This window comes from Amblyomma maculatum, chromosome 6 (genome assembly GCF_055883805.1).
Source record: "Amblyomma maculatum isolate TAMU_Amacu chromosome 6, ASM5588380v1, whole genome shotgun sequence".
In the NCBI taxonomy this organism is placed as follows: domain Eukaryota; kingdom Metazoa; phylum Arthropoda; class Arachnida; order Ixodida; family Ixodidae; genus Amblyomma; species Amblyomma maculatum.
In genome coordinates, this window is record NC_139349.1 from 107339141 (window position 1) to 107362649 (window position 23509).

The 23509-nt window shown below is 46.5% G+C and overlaps 2 long non-coding RNA genes across 2 annotated transcripts; one reads left to right on the top strand and one right to left on the bottom strand.

Annotated features, from left to right (window-relative positions):
- The first annotated feature begins 6 nt into the window (after window positions 1-6).
- LOC146186526 (uncharacterized) lies at window positions 7-9906 on the top strand. Its single transcript, XR_014708128.1, has 4 exons — window positions 7-178; window positions 295-368; window positions 477-560; window positions 4917-9906. It is a non-coding gene; the product is annotated as an uncharacterized LOC146186526 (long non-coding RNA).
- On the bottom strand, window positions 3269-19556 carry LOC146186527 (uncharacterized). Its single transcript, XR_014708127.1, has 3 exons — window positions 19385-19556; window positions 18491-18656; window positions 3269-3531 (listed from the first exon to the last, which is right to left on the bottom strand). It is a non-coding gene; the product is annotated as an uncharacterized LOC146186527 (long non-coding RNA).
- Between the last annotated feature and the right edge of the window lie 3953 nt (window positions 19557-23509).

Genomic DNA, 23509 nt, shown 5'->3' on the forward strand with positions numbered 1-23509 from the left:
ACCAAAAAAAAAAGAAAAAAAACATTCAAGATGGCTGCCTCCATGTTCTGCGCTGAGACGCATAAGTGACAGTCTTTTTTGAAGATTTCTTGTCCTGAATGTTTACCCATAACAAAGTTTCACGGTCCTCGCTAATAAATAACACGTCCCGCATCCAAGGTGCTGCTTTTTCTTGCAGGTAAGGACATAAGACGTCAAAGGGCCGCCGCACGTCCTCGCGACGGCGCGATTGTTATGTTGCGTTTTGTTGCGCCGGTTGTTTGTGCTTTATGAAAATTATATCTTTGTGCTTAGGTTCAGAAGTGTGCACCTAAGTGCCAAGGAATGGGTGACGCCGGGATTAAGGAGGTTGAATCAGGACAAAAAATGTAGGCTTTTCTCTGGCTGTCCAAACTCTATTCTGATCTGCTTACCGCTGTTTTTGCCCGAATTCCGTCGCTTTTAATATACTTTATTAACCTTTTCTCCTCGCCCAGCACATTGATGAGCACGGCGGCTACGTAGGGCCCATCGCACGGTATTCGAGGGAACTGCTCTTGATGGCATAGAATGCCACCACGGTAGGGAAGATTTCTCCTTTGGCTACTGCTCTTGTCTTCACCCCTCTCTTTGTTGATAACATTCGAAACGGCACCGCATTTTCATTTACCTTATGGAATGAAAAACGCAAGCGGTTTAACTACTACCGAGGCACTTTTTTTTGCGGCTTCTGAATGTTTGCTTCTGAGTGTTCTTTGCTAGAAGCTCTCCGGCACCGATGCTTGCTGCTTGTGCTAATGGAACGGTAGAAGTAGTGTGGCGTTCACGGTTTACATTGCTTGAAAGCAGTTTTATCTAGTGAACACTTCGCAGACTTGCAGTTTGTGTCAGCAATACGGCTATTTAATGCAGCAAAATAGAGAAATATTAATGCCTTTGTCATGAGGCGAGCCCAAGCTTTTAAGAATGGAATTATCTAGTGGTTGCATAGCGTTCGACCCAACAGTCAGGCAGATGACTCCACAGGCTGAGAATATTTAGTCGGCCATTTCCTTTCCTGTCCTGTGTACGTACCCTCTCACTATTTTGTAATGTTGGTAATTTCCTACACCTAGAATAAAGCAGCTTGTGCTTTGCCCTGTGAACCATTTAACATCTCGTATTCTAGACCTGCTCAGCACGAGTGCCAATGCTTTTTTGTGGATAGTGCACCAATCAGGCCAGTAGAAGACTTTACTGCCAAATAGTGTCATAAGCTTGAGCTTATTGAAGGCACTGTGCAGCTGAAAAAAGCCATTTAGCAATCGCCATTCCTTGCAACTTTCAGGCTCCAGGGTGTTTCCGAAATGCAAATTTATTGAAGAACCCTGGCTAGTTTCGTTCAAGCTTGGTTGCGGCGTAGAGTGCATCATTTTAAATGATGCACATTAGCCAGCTGGCAAGCTTGCACTGCAATAATTTGCACAATGCTAACGAATTAGGAACAGCCCAACAGCTTGAGTAAGCTTGAAGCATGCAATAAAAATGGATTCTTCACAGTTAAGCAAGGTGCGAAACTTGATTATCGGTTTTTAGATGGGCATCTTATGCACACCTATTCAGGAAACATGGATTTCATGTTTGGCGAAAGGAATTTTGGCTTTGTACACATCTTTGAATGAAGCTGAGCATTGGGGTTTTCAAAATGCATCATTTCATTTTTTGCATGTGCAGCTTTGTTGGCAAGCTTAACCTTAGCTTTGGAAACAGGTGCCGGCTTTGTCACTGCAGCCTCCTTGCACACAGCGCAGGTTGTGCACAAATGTTGCTTGTTTGCAAGGCAAAATCTTGTAGAAAATGTTTCTACACCTGAACTTAAGCCTACAGGTACACCAGCTGGAAAAACTTTTCATGCCGTGGATCTGTTTTCAGCCATGTTCACTTGTACCCTGCTGCGGTGGCTCAGTGATAAGAGAGCTTGATTGCTGATCCCAAGGATACAGGTTTACTCTCAGCTGCGGTGGCAGCTGATGGAGGCGAAATGCAAGGCGGCTTTGTACTTTGCGATGTCAGTGCACATAAAAGCCCCAGGTGGTCAGAATTTTCTGGAGCTGTCCACTACAGCATCCCTCATAGCCAATAGACATTAAACCCCATAAACCAAACAGAACACTTGTCAACTGTAAACTTCCATGAGGAGAAAACAATCTATGCAGCTCAAAAGCAGGCCCTGTGGCAGCAGACAGTTCACCAAAATGTACATGCGAAATTAATTGCAAAATAAAGTACAATCCCTTTGTGCACGTTACATAAGGCATTGCAATCCAAGGCAAGCACAGATGGTGGAGGTAGGTGCAGCGTATGTCTAGTTATCAACAGGCAGTATTTCTGTGCATATCAGCAAAGTATATGGGGTTTTATTTCCGGGCTGTAGGAGGGCCGCAATTTTAGCCTCTTGGGAACCTTTATTGTGCACTACTAATACTGCTGCATATCATACGGGCATTTTCGCATATTGCCTCTATTGAAGCAGCATCACTTTTCTATGTAAAAGTGATTATTCTAGTGTCTCATTGCAGGTCTGCAATAATCATTGTAAAAATGTTGAGAATCTTTCAGACGACTGTGTACAAACTTGACTAACTACACATAACTTTCCGCATCCACAAAACCATATGCTGGCTTAGTCCTTTATCTCAGAGCTTCATTTGTCATAGGCAATTGTGGCAGTATTGCCAGTGACAAGTGGCACTTGTCCAACCTGCTCTTACATTGCTTGCACTGCCAGTGAAAAAGGAATAGATTTGGTAAATACATTGATTGCATTTTCAACTCTACAGAGCCATAGTTATCCATGGAAAAAAAATGCGTATTTCAGTCTTTAGCACACATTTTTGGCATGACAAAAGTCATTTCATGATAGTGCCACACACAAAGAGTGCCGGTGGCGGTGATGCCTCAACAAAAAAGAACTCTTTCGTAAAGTAGTTCAGGCAGCAGCTTCGCTGACAATCTAGAATTTGTACCTGACAGTTACTCTGACCCCGTTTGCGATGTGCATAAAGTGGTAAAAAAAAAAGAAAAAAAGAAAAGATGGCGAAGTGACAGCATGCTTTACTAATGAAGGAAACTTTTTAGAATTAGAATGGTATGAAAAACATTACAACTAAACCTGGCGATGTTAGTATGTTTTTCGAGAGTTAATTTGGTGGTTACAGGGTTAACGTGCAGCTAACTTCATATAATTAGCATCAATTAAATGCTGTGTATCTTGGGGACCATCATTAACAATGTCATTAAACATACAAAATATGTAGGCACCTTTTATTCAGATAGCATTTGTATACAAAATCAAAAGCACCATGGCAATGTCAGAAGCAGCTTAGGCATATAAGCACAGCCTATTTTGAACATGATGTGGAACAGGTTCCTTAGCCCTCATATTTTTCAAAGTCTGCTAACAAACAGATGTGCATTTGCAAAACCCTGCATGGTATGCAGATGAGCCATTCCTGCCACTAACAAAATGAGCCACTTCACAGATTTCCATATGGTCCTTCCAGGCTTTGAACTCTGCAAAAAGAAAGATTTTCCAAGTTGTCAAAAGTGAGTCTCAAAAAAAGACAGCAAGAAACAGAACTCCAGGTATTGCCAACACCTGCGGATTGCACTAGTAAACTGCGCATGTTGACATCAATTTTTGGAAGCAGATTTCAGCCATCAGCCATAACTACTGCTGGATGAATGTCAACATATCCAAAATGAGCTAGATAACTTCTTATCAAGTGGTCCTTTGTGTGCCTTCATAGAGGCTCTGACAGGGCTCAAACATGGCAAATAGACTTGTCCTACGCACTCATTGGTTCTTTACGATGCCTGTCACTGGAAAGGCCTAAAGCTTTTCCTATTGGTTCATTGACTTGAACGAGAACATCTTTGGTGTAACTCCGCCTGGTTGGGTACTTGAAACAAAAGTTTAAGAAACACCATCACCAACCAAATTTTTTATTAGAACCCGACGTTTCGGGTCCAACTCAGTCCCTTCCTCAGGGGCGACTAAAGTTCGAGGCCCGCAGTAGCAGGCACACGTGGCGATGTCCAATTGTGTAGCAGAGCCAGGGTAGCGTCCCCGGATTCTTGTTCACTGCTGCAGCTGTCAGCCGGATGAACCGAAAAAAGACGCGACGTCTTTTGAAAGGATTGGTCTCCACATCAAGTATGTTCACCTCGTCAAAGGCGATTTTGTGGTCGGCGCATTCGCAGTGCTCGGCAAGGGGGGTTGCTTTTCGAGTTCAATTGCTGGGCGTCGTTTTTGTGCTGCAATATGCGCTGACAGATTTTTTGTTTCGCCGATATACGAGGCAGAGCACGAGATTTTATAAGTAACGCCTGGTTATTTTTCTCTGGGAATATGGTCTTTTGGTTGCGGCAGAAAACGGCAGACTGTTGAGGTAGGTTTGTGCGACACACAGACGTGTTTGCGCAGGATGCGTGCAAGCGCCTCACTGGTGCCCGCCACGTATGGGAGCACAATGCGAGGGCGCTTCGTCGTTTCCGTGCTGACCGACCCTCTTGTCCTGCTAGCTCGACGGCGGGAAGCACATTGGAATAAAGGCGCGTGTATAGCCATTCTTCTTCAGATCGGCTATGCATAGGCCGCTGCCTACTACTGCAGGCCTCAAACTTTAGTCGCCCCTGAGGAAGGGACCGAGTTGGTCGCGAAACGTTGGGTTTTAATAAATAATTTGGTTGGTGATAGTGTTTCTTAAACTAGTGGTTCATCACACCGATTAACAAGCTAATGGCAGAAGGAGCACAGGTAACTTCTTCAAGAGCCTACATATGCTCTTTGCAACCATGTGTTCTTATTCCATCATTTACTATCAGCCAAAAAGAACTCAGTACTTGACAGCATTATCTGCACACTGGATTCACTTTCAGAGTTTATTTCGTTGCAGCAAGGTGCCAATCACGACAAAGGCACCGGTCATCGAACAACAGAATGCCCAGTGCTGAGTTTAAAGGCAACAAGGAAACAGAGGTAAACCTGCCAAGTACAATGATCAAGAACAATGTAGAAGCAGTGTTGTGTTGTGGCAATTATTCGAGGTAAATCTCTGTGCATCATCATTGTACAACAAAAAAGAGTAAAAGCTGCGTCCAGGTGGCATAAAGCGTGAAAAACAAAAAACAAAGCTTTGCGGTATGACTTCCCCCTCAAAGAAGCATCGGCCCAATGCTCTACATTGAATAGAAAGGTAGGCAAAAATAAGCAAAATATAAACACAGTGCCCATCAGTTATAATAGGGCTTTAGGCACACAACATACAATTTCTGGACATGTATCACCCCTGGGGTGCTGTCAGCAGCATCTGGGGACAATTCCATAGCCCATTTCATCTAGATGAGTGAACTTGATTTGCGGAAACAGCAGCATAAAATTTATGGTTTTCATTAAATCCACGATGGTGATTCAGCATCCAAACCTAGAGTCGGTCTGCTGGCTTGTAATCTTCATTGTCATTGTAGGTTACATTAGGCATTGGTGCCTTGCTGGCTTTTTATGCGCAGCTGGGCGAGTCGTCGGGCTGCTTCTGCACGCTGAAGGTAGGCAGTGACACTGAGGCTGTCCTTTTCTGTTACATGTGGCATCAGCATGACATCGAGCGCTGTATTAAGGCGAAAGCCTTTAAAGGGAAGCTGCTAGATTTTGTAGTTGTAGATTTTGATGAGTTTCAAGCAATCAAATGATTACAGGTTCCAGGTTAAGCATGCAAGATATCTTCGTGCTAGCATTTCAAACAATGGCGCAAATAGCAATTTAAACCGCTTCAGCTATCAAGCTTCTCCTCACCACACAGCGACGCGTGGGGTGCACATGATGACATCTTTGACGGCACCGGTATGTTTCCCGCATAGAATGGCTTGGTTGGAAGAAGTAAAAACAAGGCTACCAAAATTGAAGGCCCAGAAACATTGTTTGATGGCATTAAAAAAGGCACCGCACGATGTGGGCGAAGGTAACGAAAAGAAAAAATATTACCGTCCATGATATCATCAAGCTTCTACGCAGTCCTTCAGTGCTGTGAGGAGAAGCTCGAATTGTAATTGTTGATTACTTCATCAGTTTTAAAGATAGCACACAAACACTTTGCAAGCATTAGCGACAGCTTATGGAGAGTCAAATTCTTTAATGTCGCAGAATTCTCAAAAAGTGATGCAGCTGCACTTTAATGGCTCATACTGTCTGCGTTCGTTCGGTCACAATATAGCTTTCAATCAAATGACATCACCTGAAACCGAAACTAATGTCATCGGAAAGATAAAAATCCTGCATCCACCGGGAATCGAACCTGCATCCCTCGCATAGCCAGCCTAAGCTTTAACCAACTGTGCCACGCCCGGGATCGTGAACTGCACATAAATCTTGTCTACAGTGATTTGGTTTGGTTTGCGGGGTTTAACATCCCAAACCGACTCAGGCTATGATAGGTGCCATAGTGGAAGACTCCGGAAATTTCGACCACCGGGGGTCTTTAACGTGCACTGACATCGCATAGAACACAGGCGCCTTGCTTTCGTCTCCATCGAAAAGCGGCCGCCGAAGCCCGGTTACGATCCCGCATTCTTGGGAACAGTAGTCGAGCGCCGTAACCACTGCGCCACCCCGGCGGGCCCTTGTCTATCGTGAGGATGAGTTAAAACACACATCATAATTCTCCTTGTCTGCATGATGCTGATGCGGCCACTCTCCTTTGTAGTGAGGGATCACAGAGTTCTTCATTAGGCCAATAAATAAAGGAGTAGAGAAAGAACAAAAACTATACCAACTGCTGTGCATTGGTCAAAAGTCCAGAAAAAAGAAGGAAAAGAAGGGGTCAGTCCTTCAACAATCTTCTTGTTTACGCCACCAGTCAAGGCGGTGCTTTGTCACCTCTACTGCCCTACCCAGGGTGTGCTCTTTGGGTGGTGACATCGACTGCAGACCAAGTGCTGTCGAAGGAGTCTCCATCAGTGCTGATGTCGCAGTTGAAGGGGGGGAGGGCCACAGTTTCGGGCACTCGATCACAACATGCTGTATGGTTTTATCGGCTGCGTCGCACTTGGAGCACTTGTGCGCAGAAAACCACTCCGTGCCTCGCAGAGTAACCCGCTGCCGTCCGCTGTCTCGTGTGTTGTCATAGATGTTCTCATTATCAATCGTGTGTTTTGTGCTGGAGTCCACCGACAGGGATGACATTGCCCGTGCTTCGCTGTGCCATCTCTTCATTCCTGCTTCTCAAACCTGGTTATGGATCTGCTCTCTCCACGCAAGCTGGAATATCTCCAACAGGCCGGCTTGTGGAATTCCGTATTTCTCTGCCAACCTTCGCGTTCAAAGCATCCATCTGGTGTTGGAGCACTTGAGTACGATGTACTTGTATGCCTCGCTGGACCATCTATGGCAAAGTGCTCAGCCGGCGCTGCAAGGCAAGCTTGGCGGTAGTAATGTTCTCTTCTGTGCTTGGGTGTCCGCTCGTGGATGAGAGCGGCTTCCAAGAAGGTACTCAGCAGACGGTGCCGTTCAAGATAGCACAACAGGCGTGTATTTGGTTGCCTTGGACATAATACAACACACACACAAAAGACTAACTGTTACGCAGTACGCCGCAACGTACTAGTAGTACCGCGCACGGTACACTCACGGCTCGCAAGCCGTTAAAAATCGGGCCAGGCGCGCACGACTGCCCGTAAAATACGTGGAGCCCTCGGGCGACCGCGGGAGCTTCAAACCACGCGACTGCTCACAGACGCGGCTCCGTTCTAACTCGAGTTGCCTCCCTGCCAGAGCGTAGCCCCCCGACGTGCAGCGCTCCCTCTCTCTGTTTTACGAGCAGTGTCACTCGCGTACGCTTTACTTTCACGCGGCAGACAGCCGAGATCATCGCCTCTCCCCGCGGGGGCATTGCCCGCCGTTAGCAATGTTTAGTCTGGCGGTTTCTTCCGAGAAGTTCCGCTCTTTGCAGACACATGCGAAACCGGCGAGCGATGCATTCCTACCGTCCCGGTGCTCTGTCTCCGGAGAAACACTGCTGTTGTATATGGGCTTCAAGTGGGCGCATCGGGGCCCGCCCGGTGGAGGAGAATCTCCCATTGCCGAGGTGCCGACATCACTACAGAGGTTGTCTCACATGCGACGATAGTAGCGCTGACAATGACGCTGCAAGTAGTGATAATGACAATGACGGCATTAGCAATGATAACGGTGCATTTAGTTGATAATGATAATGAGAGCAAACGTGATGCACCGTGTGCACCAGCAACGCTCAGCCTTTCGCACTTCTGCAGTGTAGATTCCACAGTGCTCTCGGAATTTTCGGGCTCCCTGCCATACACAAGGTGGAATGGAGTTGACCTGCTTCTCCGCTTCTAGGCGGCAGCAACAGCGCGGCGGGCTACTGTGCTGACATTAAAGCGAGAAACTAGTTACATCGGCTTAACTTTCAGGCCGACTGACTGCTAATGCATGCAAGGAGGACAATGCCACGGACAACGAGAAGTGGGTTTTTTACACGACGGATATTATGATGTGCTTCTCGCTTTCTACAACGATAATTAGTCTGGAGAAGCCTTTGGCCCTTTGCTTCGGCGGTGCGAGTCAGGTAGTCAGTTGCTACTATTATCCACTTGTTGCTAGATTTCAATGTCGGGAAATGACCTAGTAAGTCCATGCCGATCTGTTGGAATGGCCTCGCAAGTGATTGGTTTGGTTGTATATCCTACAGTCTTGTTAGCAGTGTTCGGTGTCGTTAGCAGTCGCAGCAACTCCTGACATAGTGCGTGACATTAGCAGATAGACGAGACCAATATGGGCCCATGTTATTTAACCTGAATGCGACTGAGAGTAAAATAAATTTAAGACACCCAGCTGTGGGCTCATCATGAGGGGCCTGTAGGATTTCATCGAGAAGGCCCACAGGGACAAGTAAGTGGGCGGTCGGGGTGCGAACGCCATGATAAAGTGCAAGGGAGGCTAGTCCACGTTTGAACACTCTAAGCGGCAAAGATGACTTTCCTTCAAGGTAGTCGAAGTCTGAGTGCTGAAGTTGCATGAAGTAGGCCCCAAAATAGCATCATTATTGTCTTCTTTCAGCACTTTTGGACAGGGGCTCGTGAAAAGCAGTACCATGTGTGCGTGGCCAAAATAGGTGTTTAGAGCAGCTCTTGGAGCAAGCAAATATGCTTTTTGGAGCAGCTAAATGGAGCACAAAGCAGGACAGACGTTCTGAAACAGCTATGGAGCAGAAATGTTAATGTTTTATAGCAGAAATATCGACTTTTTGAAGAAACTTCAGAGCATGTGGTGAATTAAATCTCCAACAAGTCATAAAGGCCTTTCTACCCTTCTCGGCAGCAGAAATTGTGCTGCTTACAAACAGGCCCGCTGTGTTCTGAAGATGTTTTACTGCGGACTGACTGTCGTTCAGAACGAGACTTGTCGACCTTGACTGCTCACCAAAACAGAAGCCGGATGTAAACCGAACTTCGATTCATATCAACTGTGTTGCTGATTGGTTGCCGATTTAAGACCAGGAAGGAAACGTTGGACATGTGCCTTTTTATATATGGGAGCGCTTGTTGCTAACAAACTAACTCTCAAAACGTAAAAATAATGTGCTTCAGATTGTATGCTTAAATAATACAGCATGAGCACATCTATTTTGGCTTTCTCGACAATCTCTAGACGAAGCCCAAAACAAGTCCAAGGATCGCTAAGGTTGCACACTATAGTGAAGGCTTGCCAAAGTAAAAATAATATGCGAATGAAATATTTTTGCTGAAGAAAGAAAAAGGCTCTCAGTGACCACAATCCACGGCATGCATGCAAGAGTGCCGCAGTCACTATGAATAGCAGAAAACATGGGGATGATATCGTGTGACGTCAGCGCCCAAGGTTGCCAAACCATAAAGCTGCTTTCGCTATTAATAAAAATTCATTTTAAACTATCTACTGCACTGAAATCTCAAATTGCGAGGATTTAAAATTAACGTGAACGGAGTGAAATGCAATAATCAGTTTATGCTCAAATTTTAGCTGTCATGCCCTTTAAGTGAATATAGTTCAAGCATATGGTACCAACATAAGAAACACTACAGAATTATATGAAAATGTCACTGAAATACACTGAACTACGAGCACGTGAATGAATTAAGCTGCCAAATTTGAAAATACACAAGATGCGGGCAGAGTCATTGAAGGGACACTAAAGAGAGAAAGGAAGTGGGTTTGCATCGATAGAATGCCAGTTCCTGATTACAAAAAGACCACTCTTACTGAAAACAGAGCTGTTATAAGGTAGTAAAGAAGAATAACAGAAATACAGGTATCGCCACCACAGCCAAACGGCCGAGGCTCGCAACAACAAATCACGTGACGCGCTAGGGATCCCGGAGGCTGACAATTGCGAATTACGTTGCATGTTTGAATGCGGTAGTACGTTTTTTCTCAAACATGATAACACGCTTTTATCATACGTAAGCGACGGCGAAAAGACAACGTAAACGTTGCAAGGCAAATACAAAAATATACTTGGAGGCGCCACAGGCGCCCACTTCAGTTTTGGTTATGTTTCGGCTCAGGCATTTCGTGCGCACTCGGATAGTTTGTTTGAACCTGCAGCGCCTCAATTACGAGCTTGGAGCAGCAGATGCGCCTTGATGGTTCCCATTTGAGCATTCGGAGGCACGAGCGAGCGAAATCCGCTACCGCCGACACACTCCTTCGTTCACACTTCTGCGCCAACAAATCGCCGCCGTTGCCGCTTCGACTGCGACCTGACCGCTTGACTGCAGCTACGTACGCCACGAAAAGCATACATATGCTAAGTAGCGAAGGAAAAACGCATTATCATTCAATTGTTCACTAAATCATGGCACATCTGACCAACATATACTGCGTCAACAAGACCTTCAACGTGCTATTTGCAGGCGTCATAAACAAAAGGGGCATACTTGCTGCTCATACCAAGGAGAGCGTCGATATATTGCGCTCGTCGCCCGGCGAAAAAAAGGGCCTCGGGTAAAATGTAAAAACTAAAAATAACGAAGCACCAGAAATACATTACAAAAGGTTAAAAAAAAAAAAAAAAAAACCGGCAGAAGCGGTAAGACTCGAACTCGGCACTGCTTGCTCCGTAACATTCGGCGCTAACCGTTCGCTACGTCGCGCCACAAGAACCTTCGAAATATTTCTAGTTTTTATGTCATGGCCCCATTTACAATAAAGTGTTTCTGCTGCCGGTCTAAAAATTACAACTTCTTGATCATCGGCGCATGCTGCCTGCTCTCACGTCTTGCAACTAATGTTCTGGATGCCTATGCGCACTATATTGTGCACTGGATCCATTTTAACATGTGGAATTTCACAGCGCTGGCAAATGTAGTGGCGCCGGCACTTCGGTCATGTTCTGCTACCGTGGACGTAATTTTCGCTGAACACGGAGCTGTAGCACAAACCTTGAAGGAAGAAAGTGCGACGAAGCTTCAAAACTGACAAGCGCAGCAGCGAGGACACTATTTTGCTGGTAACTAAATCTTATTTGTATGTAAACATGTCAGGAAGCGTTGCGATGACCGAGGGCTCGGTTTGTTTATACACAGTGCAAGAAGGAGCGCAAAAGCTTGAGAAACATGTAAAGTATTGTGCATTACAAGCGCTCTATGTTTTTTTTTTTCTTCCTTTATGAGCCCATCGCTTGGTAAATTACTCTCTTCATCGTTTTATTTATTTCGGCTGAGGCCGTCATTGCGAGTACGCTGTTGCCAAGTTGGCCCTTAAGGGATGCGACGCCGCGGGCCGCGCCGGCTCGCTAGCTATCACGGAGTCTCCGCTTACGTCATAGCGTGCGTCACTCAACTCCAACTACGTAGTTGGAGGCCACAGTTTGAATTCCACCGGCGGGAACAAGAAAAAACGTCAACTTCTTATTGCAATATCTCGGCAATTATTTGATTTTTTGCTGCCGGATATGCGGCGAGTGTCACCAAATGTAGTTTATTAGATTTTCATACCATCTTTGGCTGTCTTTAGAACATAATTTTTTCCATCTCCTCACCTTCAGGTGCATTATCTGCTCTGGTTTAGAGCTCTGCTCTTAGTTTAGTGACGTCACATAAAAACAGAACCTCATCTGGACGTAGAACTTCTCTATGCGAAGAGTAATTTTTTTGTCATGGGCAGAATGTCCAGGCTCGGGAACCTCTGGGCTTTTTAAAAACATAGCAAAATTATGAATGCTGCTTGTCTTAATCTCAATTATTGAAATGAAATAATTTTAAAAAATCGAATTTTCCAGCGTGTTTACGAGCTTTGCAAGCTCTGCAGACGTATAAAGAAGACCTCGGTGGTCAAAATTTGAGATGAATTCGTTTTCTTTTTTTTTCACACACATAATTTGCTCAAAATTAGATACAGAATAAGTACTGCATTTTGATTTGTGCCAGAACTTTCGAGCCACATATCTTGCAATATACCGGGTGCGCGAGGCATTTGAGGATGCAATGTTGGCTTCAGGCAGAGAATATCTCCAGCAGATATATATATATTTTCACCAAACTGTTTATTTTCACATTACTCAATGAATGTGCCACTTGCAGCAATAACCAATTCAATTCAGCTTCGGAAATGGCTGCATGCACGGATCAGGTGGTTCTTAGAGGTACTGCCCATTGAGTTCGCAGTGGCGACCTTCAGAGATTTTTGTATTATGTGGCCTTTTGTCCGCTTCTCTCTCAATGATGCCAAGTGGATTCAAATCTGGACAACTAGGAGGCCACAAGTTGGAAGTGATGTGGTTATTGGAAGCTGTTGACCAGCCACTCGTGGGTGACGCAGGCGGTGTGGGCGAGAGCCGAATGTTGCTGAAAGACACAAGGTTTTCCTTTCGAAACAGTATCAGTCCAGGCCTTCACAACGGTGGCAAGCACCTCTGCGTACTCGGCAGCATTAACGCGGAGTCCTTCTGCAAAACAGTGCGGCAGCATGACATCACCCTTGTTGCTGACGGCTGCTGACACCATCACAGACAGAATTTTTGTGTGCAATGCTGTCAGCACCTCATTAGCGCTTCCGTAAAGCCATCTTTCATTATGGCAATTAGCTTTTTGGTCTTGATCGAAGTTCTTTTTATCTGAAAGAAAAAAAAGCATTCCAGGCTCTTCAGCTTGCCTAGCAAGCGCTTGGACCAGAACAGACTATTCTTCCGAGCTTTACCAGAAAAGAATTGCGCCCTCCTCATGAAACAGAAATGGTACCTCACGTCCTCGTGCACAGCAAGCCTGACAGCTGACTCTGCGACATCGAGCTCCTTTGCAATGGCCCGCATTGACTTCTCTGTGTTGTCACTCACGATGACTTGCAGCCTCTGAAGAAAATCAGGTGTTCTGACGACGTCTGACCGCTGAGTGTGCTTTTTCCTTTTCGCCACAGATGCCACGTCACCGTCACAGCACATCAGTTCTGTTCGCACCTTGTTAACGAAAGACTTTGCTACATTCAGAAAGTTGGCAATTTCCAAGTCGCTGTGGCGCGCGGCCAGTGCGATGAGGACTGCATGGTGTTTCATTTCCTGCGTCAACTTGTACGCTTCCATTATTCAACAAACTGCGCAGTATAAATGATAAGGGGTCAACCAACAAGAAGCCGCATGCCTAGATACATATGCTGAGCCTGCTGGTGTCTATGGCGATAAGGAGTAGTAACCTCAAATACCTCATGCACCCAGTGAGCTACGAGACTGCTATAACTGTGCCTAGTGACGGGCAATCAAAGTAGCTTCAACGTCCTCGAGCCTTCCCTCGTGAAGCAAGTGGTCAAATTCATCATTCGCAAAGAACACGCAGTGAGCAAAAAAAAAAGAGAGAAATTACAGGTTCTCAATTTGTGTTTGAAGTTTTCAGGTGCAAGAAAAAGTAAGCTTGCAGCGATGGTATACTGGCTCCTAATCACAAAAACACCACTTTCGCTGAAAACAAGACTCTTATAAGGTAGAAAAAAGAGAACAGAAATGCAGGCATTGCAGAAATACAGAAATCGCAAATGCATGCACAATGACATGCAAGGGATCCCGGAGGCTGCCTAACATGTATTATTGTTGCATGTTTGAATTGTTAACTTTTGTTTCAAAAATGGCAAAAAGACAGGCTAAATATTGGAAGCAGAAAAAAAAATTTGCGCTTGGCAGTGCCACAGGCAGTCAGTTTCGTTTTGGTATGTTTTGGTTCTTTGAAGTCACAGCTATGCATTTGGCATGCCCACATGGTTTCATTTTTAATATACATGCTTTGGTTTACAAGTGCGGAGCAGCAGTTTTCCTCTGATGAAGTTCATGCCTCAGTAAGCGCTTCTCTATTGAAAAATCTGGTATGAAATGCACACAGGATTAAGTTATAACTTACTGGGCAGAATAAACCTGCACAGACCCGAGTGGAGCTGGGAAAGAAAAGAAAGGCTGGAAAAAGTAAGATTTAAAATGGCATGGGTGCTTAAGAAAAAAAGAAATAAAAAAGGCAAAAAAACAGCCTCGAACGGGATTTAATCCTAAGTCCTTTGGAGTTTTAACTGAATGTCTTAGCCATTGCGCCACACGAACAGCTGAGACCTCTCGCATTACATTACTTGTGTAGTGCAATTGCATCCCAAGTGTGCTGAATGCTTTTGCTGGCTGTTGATAGTGTCACCGATGTCTCATATCTATGATAAGCATAGGAGTCTGCCAAACTATCTCGTAATATTTCTATTTCTCTATTTTCTGCTGTCCCAGCGTCTTACTGGCACATCAGTTTGCCATCTGCAGGGCAGCGACGCTAGAGTACACCACATAAGGTATTTTTCCCAAGTCTAAATCCCTTGGAAGGAAAAAAGACCTCTTCAACTTCAAATCGAAATATCTGGGCAATAAATGTTTCTTGCTGCCGGACAAGCGACAAAAAAGTCATGAAACACTGCACTATTGGATTCTGGCAACAAAAAAATATTCTGATGGGTCCCATACTGCAGAAAATCTGGCATCCATGAAAAATTATGGGCATGTATCTGGCAAGTGGCAGGAAGGTGACGCAGCACTGCAATGACTGTCCGTCAGGTTGTGTGACATCACAAGGCCACATAACATGACCAAGTCAGCAGGTGCTGCTACACAGGGTGCTTTTCATGGTATCAAGTTAAAAAGGAAAACAAAGAGAACATCGCTTGGAGCAATTACGCGCCACTATTTGTCTCTTGCAGGTGTATCCGTGACAAAGGTTTGTGCATGCAGGGCTACCTGGAATCACTTGAGGCAAATCCTTGAAAGCCTTTGTTATGAAATATTAAAAATTGTGGAGGTTCAGCTCTCTTTGAACCAAGTCAAGAGCATTAGCCATCGGCCGGTGCCGCATTTGTAGCTGCCGCTTCAGTCTTGGCTTGATTCCGCATTTGGTAAGCTCAGCAATAGGCTAGTCTGGCTTCTCGTTCGATGTCTTGGCAACCTGTCTGGCATGGTTGCAGTCTCTGTCACAAGCACAAGTGGATTCCTCTACACCACACTGCCTCCTTTTGTCATACCGCCTGGTGAATTTGCCCAACACTATGCTCGCGGTCTCGACTGCACTTACCCAGAAATGTTTTAAAGCAACGAACAGAATATGGGTGCACAAAACACAGACAACAGAACATGTTGGTGCCGCTGCAAATGAATGAACAATGAAATAGCTATTAGAAATGACAGCAGTGCCTACTCTGCTGGCAGAAATCTTGAGCAAAAATTTCTCATCAATTGACCCTAATTGGCTATACAAGGCCATGCGACATTTTCCCATGAAAATAGCAGTGACTGAAATTTTTCATACTTTCACAATCATCTTTTAGCAAATAATGACCTCCTTTTGTTTCGCACTACATGCACCATAGTGTCAGCAAATAAATTGCAATGCTGTTTGTACAGCAAGCAACTGCAGGCAAGGGACACGTCTGGGTGATATTTTTGAGGTAGTCGTGTAAGCCAGATATCACCCAAGTTTCCAGGGCAAAAAAATTATGGCATGTAATTTCTTCCTAACAAAGATTACCAAAGTACTGCCTGCTGAGAATTTATTCTCGGCAAATAATTTCAACAGTATATGGAGCAGAGCATGAATTCAGGCAGCCCGAAAACCTGGGCCGGGCTGGAAAATTGCCGTTTTTATGGGTCTGGACCTGGCTCGGTCTTGACATGCAGGCCTGGGCTTGCAGCTTGCAGTGGCGGAACCAGGCCAGGCTGGGTAAAGCTGTGTATGGCTTCTTTTGGAGATGATGGAATTCCAGCACTAAAATCATTCCAGTGGTTTATGAATAAACCACTACTAGTACATATGTTGACAGAGAATGAGAGAAAGCTAATTTGTAAACAGAGTTTAATCAGTGCCCATCTGTGTTTTGTCCAAGTAATTTAGTACGAACATGCCGAGCTGCATTCAGTGACGCAAGTGAAAAAAGTTAAAAAGAAAAGGCTCAAAACTCGATAGCGAACTGTACTACAATGGAGGTGTTATGAAGTGCGGTGACCTGTCATGCATGACACAGCCCGTTTGCATAAGCACGTCAGGCCGCGGAAAGTCAGCGGCACTTCCGTCCCGTCTAATTCTCCCAAGCGGGGGCGAAAGGAGGAAAGAAAAAGCTGGGAGGAGGACTTCTCCCTCGCGCCTAAATTTTCCCCTCGCACTGCAGCCGCCGACTGCGCTGCGTGGCTTGCTTCGTCCTCGCGTGAACCGCTGCAGCCGTTACGACTCCGCTCGTTTTGAATGCGAGCGAGTTGCGATTTTTCGTCGCGGTTCTTTTACTCTGTGCATCTCATTCCTGCTGGCTCTTCGCCCCTTCGTGAGACGAGAGACTTGTCTGCGTGCACCTCCAGTTCCGTGGACCCATCTCGTCTGCTGATTGTGCTGGCCATTACAGTCGGCGATATCCGCTGTGTTTCGTGTTGAACTTGTTACCTTCATGTACTGTGGAGAGACGTGCGTTTCGAAGAAGACTGTTCTTCCAGGAAGGGTAGTGTAAATTTTTAATCATGCATTTTGGTTATGTATAGCACAGTGACATGTGATTACTTGCATCAAATACCAAACTAGGTAACTAGAACGCAGGTATTTGCTCATGTTTCTACATTGCTTTGATGGTATGGAATGCGTAGAATGAATATGTGCATCATTTATTTAATTTCATATCAACTGTACACATGCTGACAGAAGCAGTGCCGGCAAACTGGGTTCTTTTGTAGTGATAAAGCAAGCGTGCAAGATTACAATGTTAGCGTAGAACACAGAACACTACTGTAAACTGTTAGCTATGTAAAGTGCGTGTGTCTGAGGGATACCTTGTCGCATCTTTTAATTTTCTGTTTCACGTGCAGTTAATAAAAAAGAAAAACGATACCTGCTGTTCTCTGTGCTATTTCTTGCTGCGGTCGGGTACGCTTGCTCGCGAGCGCCTGCGCCCTCGAGAGCGCTATGCTTGTGGTTTTTCTTTCCATCACACTGCTCCTGCCGCGAGCCGGTCGCGCCGTGGCAGAACGATGATGCGGTAGAAAATCCACGGGCAGAGCGTTTTCCCGGGCGCACGTGACCCGCGCTGCTTGAAGCAACCTACCCACACCCCCTTCAGCGCACCATTTTTTTGGACCAGTCCGCTATACGGCCTCCCCGTCAAGTCCATTTTTTACGCGCCCCCTCCTGCTATAATCCTATAATGGGGAGTTTGGCGCTAGCGTCTGTAATTCGTGGCCGCTGGGAGGTATAGGGAGTTTCACACCCCTGAGCACGTGCCTACTGAAGTACTCAACACCATCAGCTTAGGATTTCTCAGCAATCAGTGAGCAAGAGGGTAGCTTCTAACCTTTGCGTTACCGCTAACGGCTGGACATTTGAAGCCTCATAACAGCCCCTGGACAAGGACCTTCAATTGACTGCTTGGCAGGCAGCCATCTGTTCATAAAAATTCTGACTGTCTGCTTTGCCCCCCCCCCCCCCCCCCCCAAAAGAATGTCTCTACGCTACAGTAAATGCTGTAGGATAAGAGCTTATTGCGTTAGGAATCTTTACGTATCCAATAACATATACATGCACAATGAACAGACACTACCGCTTTTCGTCTCCACAGAGATGTGGTAATGTGGCAGTGATTTCTTCAATGAATATGTAAATTTCGTTTTTTTTCTGCCCTTGCCCACACATGTTCCTGGGGCAAAGTTGCCAGGGGCAGTCTTTTTGTAGGTGATTAAGCAAAGAACTTGCACCAAGAGCCAATTGCTTATAAGGAGTCATAGTTAAAATGCCCGTAATCCATACCTTTTAAATGTACATTGTGCTAGATAGCTTTACATCAAATGTCTTATCAAAATATTCTTCACCAAGCCTTTGCTTCTGTCGGTGCTTTAACTGTGCCCTTCTCTACCAAGAATATTTTGCAAGGTTTGTCTCTCATCTTGATTTATTGTTATGTGCTAGTTAAGCAATTTTTAAGGCGTCTGCTCAGACTTACTTTGCAGTTTTGGCACGGGCCGTCGTGGAAGCGCAGGCCGGGTCCGGGACATGTAATCATTGCCGATGGGCTTGGAACCATGGGCCCGGGATGGTCTTCAAACGTGGGCCAGGGAAGGGGCTGGAAAATCCAACCCGTGCAGGGCTCTAGTAAGGAGTGTAAGAAACTAAAGGTACAGGAAAAAAAAAAAAAAAATCACACACACATAAGGGGAGTTCAGTAGCGAGTTCATTACTTTGCAGCACCGCTACGTGGTCTCCGTGCTACAATGGAGTTGTCTAAACGGTATTTACGTTATCATTTCTGTTGTCTCAACAGAGCTTATCCTTTTGTCGTACCCGACGCAAACTAGGTAAAATTTCATCAAGGGTACGCAGAATATCATCCATATAGCTGCCGCTTTTGGCTGTAAAAGGTTCAGTGCTAGTTTCGAGCTTTTGGTGCTCAATAGTATGTATCACTAGTTTCAAGCTAGTGATGCTCGAGCGATATCATAGGCAAGTATTTCACCCGGATGTGATCAAAACGAACAGCGTATGGAGAAGCTGGGCCAAGAACGAAAAAAGCATAAAATTAGCTTCGTCGCCCTAAGCAGCTAATCACTGACGAGTGCCGTGAGTATCTGGTTGATAGAAGACAAAGCATCAAGCGCCAGTTAGCAGCATCATAAGACAGTGCAGTGCTCGCCTTCAACCGTGCTAAATTGGCGCGTGCTGTAAGTGCATACCTTGGCACAAATCCCTGCAGTATGTGACAAATAAGAGCGGTAAGCGGACAGCATATAATCACGAACATTGTACGCAAATGGGGCAGCTAAAATTTGAACATGGCGGCACCTTCATTGGCATGCTTTGTCTACAACTAAACAAATCTTTTCACAGACCGGGCACTAACCTTTCTGTACCGAAGCCGCAGCAGATGTGCCAGGGTTGTTCATGGCGCGCACACCAGTCAGTTCGATCGCACCCGTCCGTGCCTCGTTTACTACAACAAAAGCCACGGCACCAAACCGCCGCCGCGGCACAGGCGGCAACCTCAGGCAGGGCGGTTGGCGGGCGATGAGCGGTGGCCCGCCGGCACGCCGTGCCCCCAACTAGGGACAATCCGACCTAGGGATTGCTAGGGATTCAGGGCGGCTGTCCAGCAAAAATCCAGGCAACACTGGCATTATTCATGGCGAGTTTTAGCCGCTCCCGCTCCGTCTCCTTGCTTGCAGACCCGTGATTAGGCGAAGCCGGGATCGACGGCGGGGCCCCCGCTGTCAACAGTCACTCCGACCGGCCCGATCCTAGATGCATGCCGAGCGCTCGTTTGACCAGCGAATAATACTGCAACGCGATCGCGCCGGAGCGCCGCGAAATCGGTCTCCCCTGCTACGCTGCCAACACCGACCAAAGCGAGCGCCGTGAGCGACGCCGAGAAAGACAGCGCCTCCGATCAGACCGCGAATTTCAACTAGAGAGGGGGAGTGGAGTGGGAGAGAGATGGGGCGGAAGCGCTGGGTGCGACGAGAGAGGTAAGGATTGAGGAAGGTCCCCGGCGCTTTTCGCGGATGAGCCCAAATTACGGTTCGCGCGTAGTTCGGTTCCTGAGCCGGAGCATTCAGTGCGCCGCCGGACGGGCGGAAAAATGCGCGCCGCTTCTTTGCTCTTGGAGGGCCATAACCGGAGCTGCTGCCTTCGGTGGTGCAGTTGCTGTCACACCAACTCCCAAATTACGCGGCGCCCGGCGCAAGTCCCTTGGGACATAAGCAGCGCCCCGTTGCTGTCCGTTCGTACGTCCAGCCAGCCCTGACGGACGGGCACCGGCGATGCGGCGGCAGCAACACCCAGGAACCAAGTGAGATGGAAGATGCGCCCCTTCCGACTGCTGCTGCCGCTGGAGACCCACAATTTGCGAAAGGGAGTTGAAGGCGGTGGTAGAAGAGAGCAAGGGATCCCAGTTCAGCCGCCTGCCGGGGCGCTGCTAGCAGGTCGTCGGTGTGTATCAACCGTAAGCAGTCCCAGAGCCTGCAGTCGCTGCGTACTGCGGCATACGGCGCGGTTCCTACCCTATACCATCGTCCCCGCACGCACTCACGCACGCTCGACTTAGCGTGCCTCGGAGGGCAGTCAACTCCGGGGCGAGATGAGGCGCGACCTGCGGCCACTGGGAAACGAAAGTAGCCGCGCGCGTGCCAACAACGTCGGCTGCCGCAGGGCGCACTCGACTTGCGGGCGTCCACGGAAATGCATCTGCCTGCACACCGTGGCCATGCATCGCTAGCGAAGAACCCTCCGACCACAGTGTAACTCTTTGGCTAGCTGTCAAAGGCGGAGAGAACGTGATCTCTCAAAGGTCGAAATTTATCAGCGGCCTTCTTTTTGCTCTGTGTACATCAACTCGACAAAATGCGGGTCGAGTTGATTATTCGAGATAAAGAGTAAGTTTTGAAATGAAATGCGTGGCTTGTCCTCTACTCTCTGCCTCTATACGTTTTCGCCCTTCTCCTCTAAAAGGGTACTGACTTTTGTCGAGTCCATTTAAACCTCGCTTATTATATTTGCTGGGTATATATATGTAGCCATTGCCGACATCCCGTGGCTTAAAAAGCAAAACCAGTTTGTCTTCTTTTCTGTTGTGGGGGATAATGAGGGGAATGCTATTCTATTTAGTACGACTGCTGGTCAGGGCATGCAGTTCTTCACTAATGGTCGGCATTATTTATGCTGGCCCTTGAGCAAATGGCAGATAGGAAATAATAAAGCATAAAAACACAAAGAAAAGAGAGAAAGAAACGTAAAATTTTCCATGCGTCGGCATATACACGGTTTCGAAGGCACTCATGAGGATCCCGACGTTGAGCACACATACTATGTATATGCAAACTTCGTACGACCATTTCCAACTGTCAAAACTAAGTACATCATTTCGGATAAAGAGATATAAAAGAATATCCGGCGGGGTCACAGAGAACTTTTGTGCACAACCGGTTTCTTAGTGCCCCTGTCTCCGTGCACAAAGCAGTCAAACATCCGTAAAAGAACAACGCGCTAAATGTACAACGCCGAGAGTGTCAAGGATGTGACACGCACCTCTTTCATGCCTCTTTATTTCCTTCCTTTTTTTTATTATTTTCCTCATCTCTATTGCGTCTTGCTAGCTCCTGTGCGTGATGAGGTGCCGACGCTTGCCGGCATCAATCCAAGCCTGGGACAACGGGGGAAGCTCTTATAAGGTCAAAAAGCCAAAGGCCATTTTGCACACGGACGAGCAGCCCGGATGAAGCGCGCGTAGGCGCCAAGTGAAAAATTGCCCATCTGCTGTGACAGTGGGACACGCTAGGCTTGCTGTGTTGCATTCAGCTTCGACGTCGTCCTAGTAGTTGTCTTCACGCGAAAGACCATTTCAACCCTCGACGCTATGCGGGCAGTGCGGCAAGAAATGTGTGCTGTATCTCCTCGCCGTCTCCTCGCCACCTCCGATCTTGGCGCATCTGATTAGAGACTTTACGTCTAAGATAATATAGTAGCAGGTCGGCCTGGTGGACTCCAGGTGTCGTTGCCGTAGAGTACGTATCGTGCGCCTCTCTTCATTCACACAGCGCTCAATGATTCTATCACCCTGAGATACGTGATAATTAACATCTTGGCATACGAGAACGAGGTATTCCCCGATCACTTGCTTGCCTATGAGGTTGAGCCATCTATGCTCAGGTGAATGGTGTGAAGTGTCTGGGGGCCGCAATGAGCTACCGCGATGGAAGTGGGAGTGGGGTTAGGCGCAGGAGGGGAGGGCGAAACGGGGCGAAACAATTTCGAACAAATTGTCAATCTTATTTTTGTTTTTCGCGAGTTTTGCAGCGCATAGCAAAGTCGCACTTCGCGAATGACACCAAAATAACGACATCCGCGTGCAGGTTTTAGCGTGTACTTGATTTTTAAAATGGTTTTGACGAGCTCATGTGTGGTCATGATGGTACTGCAAAATTAGGCGCTGATAAATGGGCATGGGCCGGCATGTAGTGCGAAGAGAGGATAACCGATGGTCGCTTAGGGTAACAAACTGGATTCCAAGGGAAGGAAAGCGTAGCAGGGGACGGCAGAAAGTTAGGTGGGCGGATGAGGTTAAGAAGTTCGCGGAGGTCAAGTGGATGCAGCTAACACAGAATCGAGTTAATTGGAGAAATATGGGAGAGGCCTTCGCCCTGCAGTAGGTGTAGTCAGGCTGATGATGGTGGTGATGATGATGATGATGATGATGATGATGATGATGATGGAGATGATGACACATCTCGAGCGTCGCAGTTCTCTGGCTAGAATATAATGAGAATAAGATGACTGTACAGTATGAAATAGAACTGAACAAGAGTTGAAGAAGAGCCCCAGTTAAGTGGTTAATTATGCATTAACATATACATTTCTCTGTTCTTCCATACTTTCTTTGATGCACTTAAGAACTGTGGAAGTGAACGGGCAACTTGTTTTGTCCGCTGCATCCCAATCCACGACAGTGGACGCAGAGAAGTTGCGCTTACATAGGAAAAGTCAATGAAGAGAAGCGCAAAGAAAAAAAAAAACGTTCATTGCTATTGTCATCGTTTCTCTTGTTTTAGTGTCGTAGCAACTGGCCTCCTGATTCGACTATAAGCCGATATCTGCGTTCTTGTCTCAAGCTTCTTGAATCGGGCAGCAATTACGTTATTTTTCTTTAAAAAATAAATAAATAACAGTACAAAAAACGAGAACGAAGGGTAGAAAAACACAGGACAAGCGCTGACGTCGTTAATGTCCGTGTCGGCGGGTTGTGTGACTTAACGAGGCCACATATCATGGCCTAATTGGTAGAGTTACTAACTTGGATAACACGTTTCAGATGGGAATCGAAGGCACCGTCAGCCTTGCAACCCTCAGTTAGACACGCCGCTCAGGTCATGCAGGCACGTCCGTACAGTTTGGTTAAAGCGCAGATTTCTGCCATAGTGGCTCATATACCAACTTGGACAGCATGCGTCATATGGCATGTCACCTGAGGTAAGCC